The 16,184-nt window shown below is 47.4% G+C and overlaps 1 long non-coding RNA gene across 1 annotated transcript in view; it reads right to left on the bottom strand.

The window, feature by feature from the left end:
• Positions 1 to 1,308: 1,308 nt before the first annotated feature.
• Positions 1,309 to 16,184, bottom strand: part of LOC139263990 (uncharacterized) — a 45,929-nt gene continuing 31,053 nt past the window's right edge. Inside the window, exon 3 of the long non-coding RNA XR_011593265.1 lies at positions 1,309 to 1,848. This is a non-coding gene — a long non-coding RNA (uncharacterized lncRNA). The remainder of the gene's footprint in view (positions 1,849 to 16,184) is intronic.

The following is a 16,184-nucleotide window of genomic DNA, read 5'->3' as shown; positions in this document are numbered from 1 at the left end:
AAATGGGAAACATAGAAACATAGAAAATAGGTGCAGGAGTAGGCCATTCGGCCCTTCGAGCCTGCACCGCCATTCAATGAGTTCATGGCTGAACATTATAGACTGGTTAGCTGGACATCAGAAGTGGGGAAAATGTTGGAATCAATTATTAAAGATGAAATAGCAGCGCATTTGGAAAGCAGCGAGAGGATCGGTCCAAGTCAGCATGGATTTATGAAAGGGAAATCATGCTTGACAAATCTAGAATTTTTTGACAATGTAACTAGCAGAGTAGACAAGGGAGAACCAGTGGATTTGGTGTATTTGGACTTTCAAAAGACTTTTGACAAGGTCCCACACAAGAGATTGGTGTACAAAATTAAAGCAAATGGTATTGGGGATAATGTATTGACATGGATAGAGAACTCGTTGGCAGACAGGAAGCAGAGAGTTGGGATAAACGTGTCCTTTTCAGAATGGCGGGCAGTGAGTAGTGGGGTGCCACAGGGCTCAGTGCTGGGACCCCAGCTATTTACAATATACATCAATGATTTAGATGAAGGAATTGAGTGTAATATCTCCAAGTTTGCAGATGACACTAAGCTGGGTGGCGGTGTGAGCTGTGAGGAGGATGGTAAGAAGCTGCAGGGTGACTTGGACAGGTTAGGTGAGTGGAAAAATGCATGGCAGATGCAGTATAATGTGGATAAATGTGAGGTTATCCACTTTGGTGGCAAAAACATGAAGGCAGAATATTATCTGAATGGCGGCAGATTAGAAAAAGAGGAGGTGCAGCGAGACCTGGGTGTCATGGTACATCAGTCATTGAAGGTTGGCATGCAGGTACAGCAGGCGGTTAAGAAAGCAAATGGCATGTTGGCCTTCATAGCGAGGGGATTTGAGTACAGGGGCAGGGAGGTGTTGCTACAGTTGTACAGGGCCTTGGTGAGGCCACACCTGGAGTATTGTGTTCAGTTTTGGTCTCCTAATCTGAGGAAGGACGTTCTTGCAGGGAGTCTAGGATAAGGGGTAGGCCATTTATGACCGAGATGAGGAGTAACTTCTTCACTCAGAGAATTGTTAACCTGTGGAATTCCCTGCCGCAGAGAGTTGTTGATGCCAGTTCGTTAGATATATTCAAGAGGAAGTTGGATATGGCCCTTATGGCTAAAGGGATCAAGGGGTATGGAGAGAAGGCTGGAAAAGGGTATGAGGTGAATGATCAGCCATGATCTTATTGAATAGTGGTGCATGCTTGAAGGGCCGAATGGCCTGGTCCTGCACCTATTTTCTATGTTTCTATGTTTCATACTTTGAAAACCAGAGGGGATATTGGAACCCAAAGCTGCAATGGCAGTAGTCTGATCTTCCAGTGAAGTTGCCAGAGCGGTCAATAGAGGAGCCAGCACTGTGGGTTATGGTGTAGTGATCACAGAGATAACAACGTGCCCCACAGTTGATTGCATTTTTTCTATGCCTTTCTCGAATATCGCACAAAAATTGGAGCTGAACTCCATGCTCTCCAACATTGTGCGTGGGCTCACTGTCAGGCAGTCCAATGCACTCAGAAGTTGGTGATGCACAGCTGTCAGTCTTCCTGATGTCATCATCTGTGCCCTCTCCAGCAGGATTAGGATGTGAGTTTGCCCTCCCGGGAGCTGATTCCTGGGCTGTTCTCTCCCCGATCTTGCTCCTGCATAGTTGTGCTGGGTGAATCTCCCAGTGCAAACCCCTCTAGCAGACCCTAAACTGCACACGGTGCCAGTTTTTGAGCGGGTGCATAGAAGAGTAAGGTCAAGAGACGATGTGTGCTACGGAAGGATTTCCTCCTTTTGCTCTGCACCAACTAGGCCCCATCTTCTGCTGGACCTGGAAAGAGAAGAGGGAGAGATGAGGGTTATCAGTTAGTGGCAACAGTAAGCAGAGACAGGTGAGTGACAGCTCAAAGCAGCATTACTTTGGTATGCAGAATGTGTGAGGGAGCGATTGGAGTGAGAAAGGAAAAGATGGTAAGATGGTCAAAGACCCTGCTAAGCACTAACAACTGAGTTTTCAGTATGTTGAGCATCACTTTCCTTTGGCAAACCAGTTTTCCAACTAGACAGCTTTATCTCCATAAACATTACTGCTTTACTGTGTTCATCATTGGAGTTACCCTCCAATGATGAGCACACATCCTTCAGATTTCTCCCATTTTGTCTGTGTCTCTCCTGCTGAGGGGCTAGGTGGCACCTGCTTGGGGTGAGCAGCCCCCCATTCCTGAATTCCCAATTCATGTTCCTGTTGGGCGTGTTGGCGTCCCTGTCTGAATTTCCAAAATGCATTACCATCTCATGAATAGGGGATGCTGATCATAGTTGTGTACAGACCTCCAAACAGTAGTAGTGATGTTGGGGAGGGCATCAAACAGGAAATTAGGAGTGCATGCAATAAAGGTGCAGCAGTTATAATGGGTGACTTTAATATGCACATAGATTGGGCTAGCCAAACTGGAAGCAATACGGTGGAGGAGGATTTCCTGGAATGCATAAGGGATGGTTTTCTAGACCAATATGTCGAGGAACCAACTAGGGGGGAGGCCATCTTAGACTGGGTGTTGTGTAATGAGAGAGGATTAATTAGCAATCTCATTGTGCGAGGCCCCTTGGGGAAGAGTGACCATAATATGGTGGAATTCTGCATTAGGATGGAGAATGAAACAGTTAATTCAGAGACCATGGTCCAGAACTTAAAGAAGGGTAACTTTGAAGGTATGAGGCATGAATTGGCTAAGATAGATTGGCTAATGATACTTAAGGGGTTGACTGTGGATGGGCAATGGCAGACATTTAGAGAACGCATGGATGAATTACAACAATTGTACATTCCTGCCTGGCGTAAAAATAAAAAAGGGAAGGTGGCTCAACCGTGGCTATCTAGGGAAATCAGGGATAGTATTAAAGCCAAGGAAGTGGCATACAAATTGGCCAGAAATAGCAGCGAACCTGAGGACTGGGAGAAATTTAGAACTCAGCAGAGGAGGACAAAGGGTTTGATTAGGGCAGGGAAAATGGAGTACGAGAAGAAGCTTGCAGGGAACATTAAGGCGGATTGCAAAAGTTTCTATAGGTATGTAAAGAGAAAGAGGTTAGTAAAAACAAACGTAGGTCCCCTGCAGTCAGAATCAGGGGAAGTCATAACGGGGAACAAAGAAATGGCAGACCAATTGAACAAGTACTTTGGTTCAGTATTCACTAAGGAGGACACAAACAACCTTCCGGATATAAAAGTGGTCAGAGGGTCTATTAAAGAGGAGGAACTGAGGGAAATCTTTATTAGTCGGGAAATTGTGTTGGGGAAATTGATAGGATTGAAGGCCGATAAATCCCCAGGGCCTGATGGACTGCATCCCAGAGTACTTAAGGAGGTGGCCTTGGAAATAGCGGATGCATTGACAGTCATTTTCCAACATTCCATTGACTCTGGATCAGTTCCTATCGAGTGGAGGGTAGCCAATGTAACCCCACTTTTTAAAAAAGACATACTTGCTGTTGAGGGAGTGCAGCGAAGATTCACCAGACTGATTCCCGGGATGGTGGGACTGACCTATCAAGAAAGACTGAATCAACTGGGCTTGTATTCACTGGAGTTCAGAAGAGTGAGAGGGGACCTCATAGAAACGTTTAAAATTCTGACGGGTTTGGACAGGTTGGATGCAGGAAGAATGTTCCCAATGTTGGGGAAGTCCAGAACCAGGGGTCACAGTCTAAGGATAAGGGGTAAGCCATTTAGGACCGAGATAAGGAGAAACTTCTTCACCCAGAGAGTGGTGAACCTGTGGAATTCTCTACCACAGGAAGTAGTTGAGGCCAATTCACTAAATATATTCAAAAGGGAGTTAGATGAAGTCCTTAGTACTCGGGGGATCAAGGGGTATGGCGTGAAAACAGGAAGTGGGTACTGAAGTTTCATGTTCAGCCATGAACTCGTTGAATGGCGGTGCAGGCTAGAAGGGCTGAATGGCCTGCTCCTGCACCTATTTTCTATGTTTCTATGTTTCTATATCAAAATTCAAAATGTGCATTCCCATTGCACGAAGCTCCCCTTCAACACCCCCTATACTTACAAAACATAAATTACAAAACATTTCTAAGTAAATAAAAATGGAGAGTTTTAGCCCCAAATAACAATGCTCGTCATACATTAGAAAGTTGACTTTCCTTCCTTGTGATGCATTTAAAATCGAATACTTTTACAATACGATTTGTGTTTCAAAATTTGAAAAGATGTTCAAAATTCAGAGATTTTGATCGAGTACATAAGGAGAAACTGTTTCTATTGCAATGTGGGTCGGTAAGCAGCTGCCACAGATTGAAGGTCATTGGCAAAAGAGTCAGAAGGAAGATATCGAGTTGTTGTGCACTGCCTGAATGGATGGTGGAAGCAGCTTCACTTGTAACTTTCAAAGGGGGTTTGGATAAATCCTTGAAAAAGAAAAATTTTCATGGTTATGGGGAAAGAGCAAAGGAGTGGGACTGATTGAATAGCTATTCAAAGAGCTATTCAAAGAGCTGGCGCAGGCACGATGGGCCGAATGGCCTCCTTCTGCGCTGTGGTATGATTCTATGATTCAAATTTTCCACACGTGGGATCTGGCTATCACTTTCATCATTACGATGCCTGGGTGGGTGCTGTGGAGATCACTAATGAAGGTGTTCCTGCCCTTTTTTGGCACCACTACCCGATTACCCCATAGGAGGCAGTCTGCCTGTATAGTCATTTCATCTCTGCGCCGCTGGTAGGGCTTTATTTCTTCCTGCATCTCTAACGGGACACTAGACAAACTCCCGTGGAGCACACAGTTATTTTTACTAAGGACAGTAAGGGGTCCTGGCTCGTCCAGGTTCTAATCTGTTGGGCGAGTGATTGCTCACTCTCGAATGCTCCCATTACCATATCTAAATCTGCGGGCTGTGCCATCTCCACCCTGGTGGTGGGCAATGGCAGCCTACTGAGATCATCGGCATAGTTTTCTGTGCCTGGCCTGTGGCGGATGGCGTAGTTGTATGCGAACAACGTGAGCGCCCATCTCTGGATGCGGGCCGATGCATTCGTATTTATCCCCTTGCTTTCAGAAAAGAGGGATATAAGCGGCTTTGGTCGGTTTCCATTTCAAATTTGAGCCCGAACAGATATTAATGCATTTTCTTTATCCTGTAAACACACACTAACGCTTCTTTTTCAATCATAGGCCCTCTCAGCCTTAGACAGACTTCTGGATGCATAAGCAACCGGTTGCAATTTCCAAAATTCATTAGCTTGTTGCAATACACACCCAACCCTGTACGACGACGCATCACATGTTAGTACCAAACGCTTACATGGATCGTACAACACAAGCAATATGTTTGAACAGAACAGCTTCCTAGCTTTCTCAAAGGCATTTTCTTGGCTTTTACCACATACCCGTTCATCTCCTTTACGCAGTAAAGCGTATAGTGGTTCTAACAATGTGCTAAGACCCGGTAAGAAGTTACCAAAATAGTTCAGGAGTCCTGGAAACGACCGCACCTCCATCATGTTCTGTGGTCTCGGTGCATTCTTGATTGCCTCCGTCTTCGAATCAGTGGGCCTGATGCCGGCCGCCGCGATTCTTCGCCCCAGGAACTCCACTTCAGGTGCCAGCAAAACGCACTTCGAGCATTTTAGTCTGAGCCCCACACGATTAAGCCGACTAAGAACCTCCTCCAGGTTCTGCAGGTGCTCGACGGTGTCCCGACCTGTAACCAAGATGTCGTCCTGGAAGACCATGGTGCACGGGACCAACTTCAACAAGCTTTCCATGATCCTCTGGAATATCGCCGCGGCCGATCGAATCCCAAACGGGCATCTGTTGTAAATGAAGAGACCTTTGTGCTTGTTGATGCAGGTGAGGCCTTTCGATGATTCCTCCAGCTCCTACGTCATGTAGGCCGAGGCCAAGTCCAGCTTTGTGAACGTTTTCCCTCCCGCCAATGTCGCAAATAGGTCTTCTGCCTTTGGTAGTGGGTATTGGTCCTGCAGAGAGAAACGATTGATAATTACTTTGTAATCACCACAGATTCTGACGATGCCGTCTCCCTTGAGGACTGGAACAATAGAACTGGCCCATTCAATGAATTCGATCGGCGAAATGATGCCCTCTCGTTGCAGGCTGTGCAGCTTGATCTCCACCCTCTCTCTCATCATGTAAGTACCGCTCTCGCCTTGTAATGGATGGGTCGTGCCCCCAGGATCAAATGGATCTGCACTTTTGTTCCTTGGAACTTCCCGATGCCTGGTTTGAACAGCGAGGGGAACTTGTTTAGGATCTGGGCACATGAAGTATCGTCGACGGACGAAAGCGCTCGGAATTCGCCCCAGTTCCAGCGTATCTTTCCCAGCCAGCTGCTGCTGAACAGCGTGGGGCCATCGCCCGGTACCACCCAGAGTGGTAACTCGTGCACCGCTCCATCATAGGAGACCTTTACGGTAGCACTGCCAATTACGGGAATCAGTTTCTTTGTGTACGTTCTCAGTTTAGTACGAATGGGGCTCAGGAATGGCCTTGAGGCCTTGCTGCACCACAATTTATCGAAAGTCTTTTTGCTCATTATGGACTGGCTTGCGCCTGTGTCCAGCTCCATGGACACCGGGAGTCCATTTAATTCAACCTTCAGCATTATCGGGGGACACTAAATGTGTGCACCCCATATACCTCTGCCTCCTCGGTCTGAGGCTCTGGTTCGTCGTGATCCACCGTGGATCTATCCTCCTCTGCAACATGGTGGTTTGCAGGATTAGCAGGGTTTGCAGCTCGCCTGCACATGCATTGGAGGTGTCCCATTGTTCCACAGCCCTTGCAAATGTATCCTTTGAAGCGGCTTGAATGGAAACGATGATCACCCCCGCAGCGCCAACAAGCTGTTAATGGCCTTGTATTCACCACCCTTGATGATGGACTCTGAGTCATCTGCAGACGTGCACCTGCAGGCGAGCAAGTCCTGCCATGTACATTTCAATTCAAAAACAACGTTACTTTGTTCACAGTACTTGCAGCAGCACTAGAGAAATTTGTTGGTATTGTCACTGGTGGCGATAAACGCCTGGGCTATCGCTATGGCTTTACTCAAGGTTGGGGTCTCTACAGTCAAAAGTTTGCAAAGTATTACTTCATGCCTAATGCCAAGTACAAAGAAGTCCCTGAGCATGTGCTCCAAATGTCCTTCAAATTCGCAATGCCCTGCAAGGCGCTTTAGTTCGGCGACATAGCTCCCTCAGACCTCTTGTACGTGTAGAACCGATACCTCGCCATCAGAATGCTTTCCTTCGGGTTTAGATGGACCCAGACCAGTGTGCACAACTCATCGAATGACTTGTCGCTGGAGCGAGCAGATTTTTCATAAGGCCATACGTTGGTGCCCCGCAAACGGTGAGTAGGATCACCCTTCGGTTGGTAGCGTTCGCTTCTCCTTTCACCTCATTGGCCACGAAGTATAGGTCGAGTCGTTCCACGAAGGTTTCCCAATCATCTCCCTCCGAAAATTTCTCCAGGATGCCCACGGTTCTCTGCATTGTTGCGGTGGGGTTTGTCATCTGTATCTCGTCACCAGTTGTTAAGTCTTGGATAAAGAGTCAGACTAGATACTGCAAGCTCAAAGTAAGGTGTGACCGAAATTCTTTATTATAGATCTCAAAGTGCCTCTCCAGCCTGTGAGGCCTCCTTATATACAGGTGCTCCCAAAGGATTGTGGGATCCCTTGGGACTCCAGGGGATAAGCCCTCTGGTGGTTAGACATGGTAATTACTGGTTTACATAAATAACAATCATCACATTGCTGCTTGTGGGAGCTTGCTGTGTGCACATTGGCTGCTGTGTTTCCTACATTACAACACTGACTAGACTTCAAAATTACTTCAATGGCTGTAAAACATTTGGGGTATCCGGTGGCCGTGAAAGGCATTATATAAATGCAAGCTTTTTTTACAATATGGAATATGATCGAGTGCCCACCTAGACTACAGACACACTAGCACAACTGTACTTACACAGGAGTCATACTTGTGCACAAGGTCAGAAACTGGAAATAGTACAAAATGCAAAAATACAAATTCCTACAATTGACAAAACAACTTTCCGCACCCAGAACTATTTTATGAGCATGACCTTATATCACTTTGTTTGAAATGCTTTCATTCTTGTACTTAGTTCTTTCTCATAATTTTTCTCACTCAGAAATCTGCCTTTGTGTACCCAGCTTCCTGACACACTACAGTGCGGCCTAGACACAGAAATAACTAGGGGCTGCCAAACCTCCTGGATTGTCCTGGAGTCTCCAGAATTAAAGATTAATCTCCAGGATACTGCTGCCAGGATCCCGGGAGAAAACTCATAGGGGCATTAATAAAAATATCGAAGATGGGAAAAAAGGCGGTTGGACTGGCAGTCCAATCATTCAATCAGGTAACGGAGAGCCTGTTTGCTTTCCAATTGCCGCGAGAAGATGGTGTGCCAAGAGGATTGACGTGCCGGGCGACCAATGGTGGGAGCGGGGCAGTTGGAGGCGGGAGGTCATATGATAAAACCTCCCGGAATGCGTCCAACCAGAGAGGGGAACCCTGGAGATAATGGTCAGTCGCATGAGACTTCTGAAGCTGATGAGCAATTCTCTTTAAAAGGTATCAAACAGTCTGATAATCAAGTGGTAACATCATCATCATTATAGGCAGTCCCTTGAAATCGAAGAAGACTTGCTTCCACTCTGAAAGTGAGTTCTCCGGTGACTGTACAGTCCAATACGGGAATTACAGTCTCTGTCACAGGTGGGGCAGAAGAGGTTGAAGGAAAGGGTGGGTGGGGAGCCTGGTTTGCCATATGCTCTTTCCATTGTCTGTGCTTGTTTTCTGCATGCTCTCGGCGACGAGACTCGAGGTGTTCAGCGCCCTCCCAGATTCTCTTCCTCTTCTTAGGGCAGTCTTGGGCCAGGGATTCCCAGGTGCCGGTGGGGATGCTGCACTTTATCAAGGAGGCTTTGAGGGTGTCCTTGAAACATTTCCTCTGTCCACCTAGGGCTCGCTTGTCGTGTAGGAGTTCCGAGTAGAGCGCTTGCTTTGGGAGTCTCGTGTTGGGCATGTGGACGATGTGGCCCGCCCAACGGAGTGTGGTAACATACTGGCTTTACAGCTGCAAAGCTTGTCTTGACAATTGAACTAGTTTGAGATGAGTCAGCTCCCAGCCAGGCTTGAAGTTGCAGAGCCTTCCACCTGGAGGGTTTTGAACGTGAGATGCTCAGCTCAGCTCAATCTGGCGCAGTCACATCACTAGTCAGTCAATCAAACTGCAGCTTCGACAGAGGACATGGTGAAATCAGTAGCCAGGAGCAATCGTTCTTCTAGCACAAAATAAGGCTTCGAAACAGCAAGATGGGCTAATACTGAGAAGAAAAAATGTAAAGAAGGGAATCCTGAATCAAAAAGCACATTAACTATAAGAGAGAGGCCATTCATTCAATATACAGCACTCCACCTTTCAATTACCACACAGCAGTTGTTTTTGAAATGCACTCAGCAGTTGGGAACATTGAAATATCAGTAAACAACTGCTCAAATTACCTCAATGGCAAGTCTGTTAGCCACTGGCTCTGAGTATCTGCAGATTTTCACTTTTTATTTGTGCTGTTTGACCTATGACAACTTCTCTTTGAGGAATGCCAACCTTGGAGAAGTTCCGTTCCTCTTTTCATGATTTTTGTGTGACTCTGTTCTGAGGGAGTGCTGCATTGTCAGAGGTGCCATCTTTTGGATGAGGCGTTAAACCGAGGCCCCGTCTACCCTCTCAAGTGGACATAAAAGATCCTGTGGCACTATTTCGAAGAATGGCAGGAGAGATTCCAGCCAATGTTTATCCCTCAACCAATTTCACTAAAACAGATGATCTATTTCATTGCTGAATGTGGGGCCTTGCTATGCAGTTCAAGCCTACTATATCCTCCATTACTTCAGTTATCTCTCTCCTAATCATCAAATCTCTCCTCAAATCTGCAGCCGCCTTCCCATCTCTTCTTTTAACTTTGCTCCGTATCTGCTCCCTATGTTTGTGACGTGCCTTGGGATGTTTTGCTATGTTACCAGTGCTATATCAGTGCACGCTGTTGTTCCTTTGGTAGACCTGTGTCGATTACACATAATTCATGTCTGATTTAAACCTTTTTACTGTGCACTCATCCCAACTTCCCAACAGTACAGCTCAAGGGCTTATTATAGACACTTTTCTCCCCTCCCCTCTCCTCTCCTGAAAATTCCTTGTTGAGGTAAAGTTTCATGCACCAATGACATCCTCTAGTACAGTCCCCATCACTTACACTGTCCACACTTATCCCAGACAGCCCCCTACATAGGGCCAATGGTGCTAACCATTGGTTATTACTGTAGGCTACTTTTTCGTGTTGTTCAGTACTTTCTGATTTAAAAGGTCTGTCCTTTCTGCAAAGTCAGGTCTTTTGCTGTTTGCACTGTTAATAACTATGGGAGATATTTCAGTGCTACAAACTGTTACGCATGTAACTAACTATGTAATACTTGCCACCAGAGAGCGCGACTGTTGGAGTCCTAATGGTCACCTGCACACACATGCAGGGCCAGTATAAAAGGTTGGCTGCCATGTTGTTTAGGCACGCTGGAGTTGTAATAAAGACTAAGTTTAGCTCACAGTACTCAGCCTGGTGGAGTTCTTCTATACATAACAATTGGCGACGAGTAACAGAATATGAACCTTCACGCAACCATGGCTGCCATTGGAATATTAGAGAGATTCGTAGAGGGTGATGATTGGGAAGCCTTCGTCGAGAGTCTCGACCAGTACGCCGTGGTCAATGAGCTGGAAGGAGACACTAACGCGGTCAAGCGCAGGGCGGTTCTCCTCACCGTCTGGGGGCCTAAAATATACGGCTTCATCAAGAATCTGCTTACACTGACAAAACCAACGGAGAAGGAATATACAAAGTTGTGCACACTGGTTCAGGACCATCTCAAGCCGAAGGAGAGTATCCTCATGGCCAGATATTATTTTTACACGCACCTTCGCTCCGGGGGCCAGGACGTGGCGGATTTTGTCGCCAACCTGAGACGCCTCGCGGGACTTTGCGATTTTGGAGCTGCGTTGGGGGAAATGCTGTGGGACTTTTTCGTGCTTGGCATCAGCCATGAGGTCATTCTTTGAAAGCTGCTGGCTGCCGAAACCCTAGACCTGAGCAGGGCCATCGTGATCACCCAGGCATGCATGGCCACGGACGATAACACCAAACAGATATCTTCTCAACATCGAAGCTCACCAGCAAGTACTGTGCATAAAATGACGTCGCTAGCAGGCCGAACTGCTGATGGCAGGGCCTATACATCTGTGGCTGCAAGACCTGTGATGACTCAGAGTCTGCCATCAGGGTTGAATGTGAATCCATCAGCACCGTGTTGGCGCTGTGGGGGTAATCATCGGGCCCATCAATGTCGATTCAAGCACTACGTGTGCGCAAAGGCTGCAATGGGGCACCTCCAGCGAATGTGCAAACGTGCTGCGACATAGCACGTGGCAGAGGATGATGGATCCGGCGCGGATCACGCAGCTCAAGCAACTCAACCCAAGGAAGAAATGTATGGGATACATACCTTGAGCCCTCCTATAATGCTGAAAGTCAAATTAAATGGAGTTCCAGTATCCATGGAGTTGGACACGGGTGCGAGTCAGTCAATAATGAGCCAGAAGGTTTGAGAGAAACTGTGGGGCAATAAAGGCACAAAGGCCCAAACTGAGCCCGATTAATGCAAAGCTGCAAGGCTGCATATCTACACCAAAGAGCTCATACCAGTCATTGGAAGTGCGGCAGTGAAGGTATCATATAATGGAGCTGTGCATGACCTATCATGTGCATTATTCCAGGCAATGGCCCAACGCTGTTCGGCAGAAGCTGGCTAGAAAAGATTTGATGGAATTGGAACGACATCAAAGCACTATCTTCAGTGGATGACGCCTCATGTGCTCAAGTGCTGAGCAAATTTCCCTCGCTATTCGAACCAGGCATTGGCAACTTCACAGGCACCAAGGTACAGATCCATCTAGGCCCCGATGCACGGCCCGTCCATCACAAGGCTCGGGCGATTCCGTACATGATGAGGGAGAAAGTCGAGATCGAACTGGACAGACTCCAATGCGAAGGAATCATATCGCCAGTCGAGTTCAATGAGTGGACGAGTCCAATTGTTCCGGTGTTGAAAAGCGATGGCACAGTCAGAATCTGCGGAGACTACAAGGTAATGATTAACAGAGTCTCACTACAGGACCAGTACCTGCTGCCCAAGGCAGATGACCTGTTTGCAACATTAGCGAGGGGGAAGTTGTTCACCAAGTTGGACCTAACCTCCGCCTCCATGACACAGGAACTGGCTGAAACTTTGAAAAGACTGACATGCCTCAACACACACAAAGGACTGTTTATATACCACAGGTACCCTTTCGGGATTGGCTCGGCTGCAGCCATTTTCCAGAGAAACATGGAGAGTTTGCTGAAATCTGTTCCGCATACCATTGTGTTTCAAGACGACATCCTGATCACCGGTCGTGACACCATCGAACACTTACACAACCTGGAAGAGGTTCTAAGTCACCTAGACAGAGTGGGATTCAGGCTGAAATGCTCCAAGTGTGTTTTCCTGGTGCCAGAAGTCAAATTTTTGGGGAGAAAGGTTGCAGCAAATGGCATCAGGCCCACGGACTCGAAGACCATCAAGAATGCACCCAGACCACAGAATGTGATGGAGCTGCGTTCATTCCTGGGACTCAACTATTTTGGTAACTTTCTACCCGGGTTGAGCACGTTGTTAGAGCCTTTGTTTGGGTTTGACTGGGTTTGGGGCAAATCTCAAGACACAGCCTTTGAGAAGGCCAGGAACCTGCTATGTTCAAATAAGTTACTTGTACACTATGACCTGTGTAAACATTTGGTGCAAGCTTGTGACGCCTCATCATACAGAGTCGGCTGTGTGTTACAGCAAGCCAATGTATCGGGCAACCGCCAATCGGTTGCATACGCGTTTAGAAGTCTGTCTAAGGCTGAGAGAGCTGAGGCTAAGGCTAAGGCTAAGGCTAAGGCTGGTCGAGAAAGGGGCGTTAGCATGTGTATATCAGGTTAAGAAAATGCACCAATACCTATTTGGACTTCGGTTTGAGCTTGAAACCGATCACAAGCCGCTCATTTAGCTGTTTTCAGAGAGCAAAGGTATAAACACCAATGCTTCGTCCCGCATCCAAAGATGGGCACTAACATTATCCGCTTATGACTATGTTATCCGCCACAGACCAGGCACTGAAAACTGTGCTGATGCTCTCAGCCGGTTACCATTACCCACCACCAAAGTTGAAATGGCGCAGCACGTAGACTTGCTACTGGTCATGATGCTTTTGAGAGCGAGGGGTCACCCGTCACAGCTCGCCAGATCAGGACCTGGACCAGCCAGGATCCTGTGCTATCATTAGTAAAGAGTTGCGTTCTAAATGGGAACTGGTCGACCGTTCCCAGGGAAATGCAAGTTGAAATTAAGCCGTTTTACTGTTCATCCAGTCGGATTGTCTCTTATGGGGTAATCCGTGGTTTTGCCAAAAAAAAGGCAGGGAAACGTTTATACGCGACCTACACAGTACCCATCCAGGCATTGTCATGATGAAGGCAATTGCCAAATCGCATGTTTGGCGGCCCAGCATTGACTCGGATTTGGAGTTATGCGTGCATCAGTGCAACACTTGCTCACAACTGAGCAATGCACCAAGGGAGGCTCCACGGAGTCTGTGGTCATGGCCCTCCAAACCATGGTCCAGGATCCATGTAGATTTTGCCGGCCCCTTTCTAGGAAAGACGTTTTTAGTAGTAGTGGACGCTTACTCCAAATGGATTGAATGCGTAATCATGTCATCCAGCACATCCACAGCCACCATTGAAAGCCTCCGGGCCATGTTCGCCACCCATGGCTTGTCCGACGTCCTTGTCAACGACAATGGATCGTGTTTCACCAGCACAGAATTCAACGAGTTTATGACCCGCAATGGCATCAAGCATGTCAGGTCTGCTCCATTTAAGCCCGCATCTAACGGTCAAGTGGAGCGGGCAGCCCAAACACTCAAGCAAAGCATGAAACGCGTGACGGACGGCTCCCAGCAGACCCGCTTGTCTCGCATTCTGCTGAGTTACCGGACGCGACCCCACTCGCTCACTGGGGTTCCCCTGGCAGAATTGTTAAATGAAGAGAGCCCTCAAAACCAGGCTCTCCCTAGTTCGCCCGTATCTCAATGATCACGTGGAAACCCGGCAACACCGGCAGAACATGTACCACGATCGCGCGGCTATTTCACGTGACATTGATGTTACCGACCCTGTGTTTGTCCTGAATTACGGTCATGGTCCCAAGTGGGTTGCTCGCATTGTTTTGTCCAAGGAAGGGAATAGAGTGTTTATAATCAAACTGTCAAATGGCCAAACGTGCAGAAAGTATTTAGATCAGACCAAATTGCGATTTACTGACAACCAGGAACGACTTGAAGAGGACATCACCATCAACGATCCACCAACACACACCCAACCAGCAATCGACCTCGCTGTCAATCACGAGGAGGAACCCAACGTTCCTGACAGTCCAGTCAGACCAGCCGTGGTGCAGTGCAGCAATGGTCCGGCCAACTCACACACGCCAGGGTTTGAACTTAGACGATCAACCAGGGAGCGAAGGGCTCCGGATCACCTCAACTTGTAAATAACTTGTACCGAAGACTTTGGGGGTCCGGGAGTGATGTTATGTATGTAACTATGTAATATTTGCCACCAGAGGGCGCGACTGTTGGAGTCCTAATGGTCACCTGCACACACGTGCAGGGCCAGGATAAAAGGTTGGCTGCCATGTTGTTTAGGCACTCTGGAGTTGTAATAAAGAAGACTAAGGTCGCACTAAGTTTAGCTCACTGTACTCAGCCTCATGGAGTTCTTCTATACATAACACAAACCAATATGGTTTTACCACCCACCGCATTCGGCGGGTAAATCACTTTTGCACAAACACACCTGCTATATGTGGTGGGGTCTGTACCTCATTCCAGTAGCTGGTATTAAGGTGCGAGCCCTGATAATTAGAGTCCGCAAGCTACTCAGCTATTTTGGGCATCACAGCTGAGCCCAATCCTGCTCCCCCACATCATCCACATGTACACTTCCAACTGACATCATTGGGTGCAGATCAGGAGCAAGAACGTTGGGGGAGTTTCCCCTCCCTAATCTACAGGCACTACAGCCAACTATAGTGCCCCCACCACTGCCTTACACAAGATCAGTGAGCACAGCATAGTCTGTGTGGCTCAGTTCCACACGGGATGATAAATGTTTCCTCCGTATTACTGCAGAGTGTCGGCGTGTTCGCAAAGTCCCTTTCACCAAACATGAATATTCTGAAGTGACTGTGGTGGGGGAATGGAAATAAAACCAAATAATCACTTAAATGGGACTATAAATCCTTGGGAGATTTACAAAAGTTTATCTGTTTTTTCGTATCAGACAAAACCTAACTGAAAGTCCATTAAACTAATTAGAAACCAGAAAAGAAATAAACGCAGATCAAAAAGGTGACTGTTTCTGACATAACACTTTCAAGGCAGTGGCTTTTTCAGAGCTGATGGTCAAAGATGCCACAAGAAGTTCAACAAGTTTACCCGCTGAGAATGATGTCCTGCTATCTCTTTTTGTCTAAGTGAGACCCTGTCACAACACAGCTCGGATGCAGACTTCAGTGGCTCAGCCTTCAAAGAACGATCTACCAAGTGTACCACCAATTGCCCGAGACATTGGACAGCCTGCTTCAGAGTTGCCACATTATGTTGGAGAGTATTGAGGAGTCTGCTTCCAGCTTATGTGGGGCGCTGGTGTGAGGCATCTACACTCTACAGACTATCGTGGATTGTGCGTTCAGTCTATGGATGCTGCAGCTGGACCCTCTGTCCAGGGGTCTGTTGCACCAGCACCATCATCTTTGATCAAAGCTCAAACTAGTGCCATTCAGGCTCTAGGCTCCACCACCTCCATTGAAAAGGCTGGGAAGATGCACTGAGGGGAGCTTCAATCACGGCACAGATCTCCTACGATCTGCGCTGTGGCAGCTCAGTGAGAGGTCCCGAGGCTGTT

Source organism: Pristiophorus japonicus, chromosome 5, assembly GCF_044704955.1.
Source record: "Pristiophorus japonicus isolate sPriJap1 chromosome 5, sPriJap1.hap1, whole genome shotgun sequence".
In the NCBI taxonomy this organism is placed as follows: domain Eukaryota; kingdom Metazoa; phylum Chordata; class Chondrichthyes; family Pristiophoridae; genus Pristiophorus; species Pristiophorus japonicus.
The sequence above is the reverse complement of the archived record's forward strand: the minus strand, read 5'-3'. Positions and strand labels throughout refer to the sequence as shown.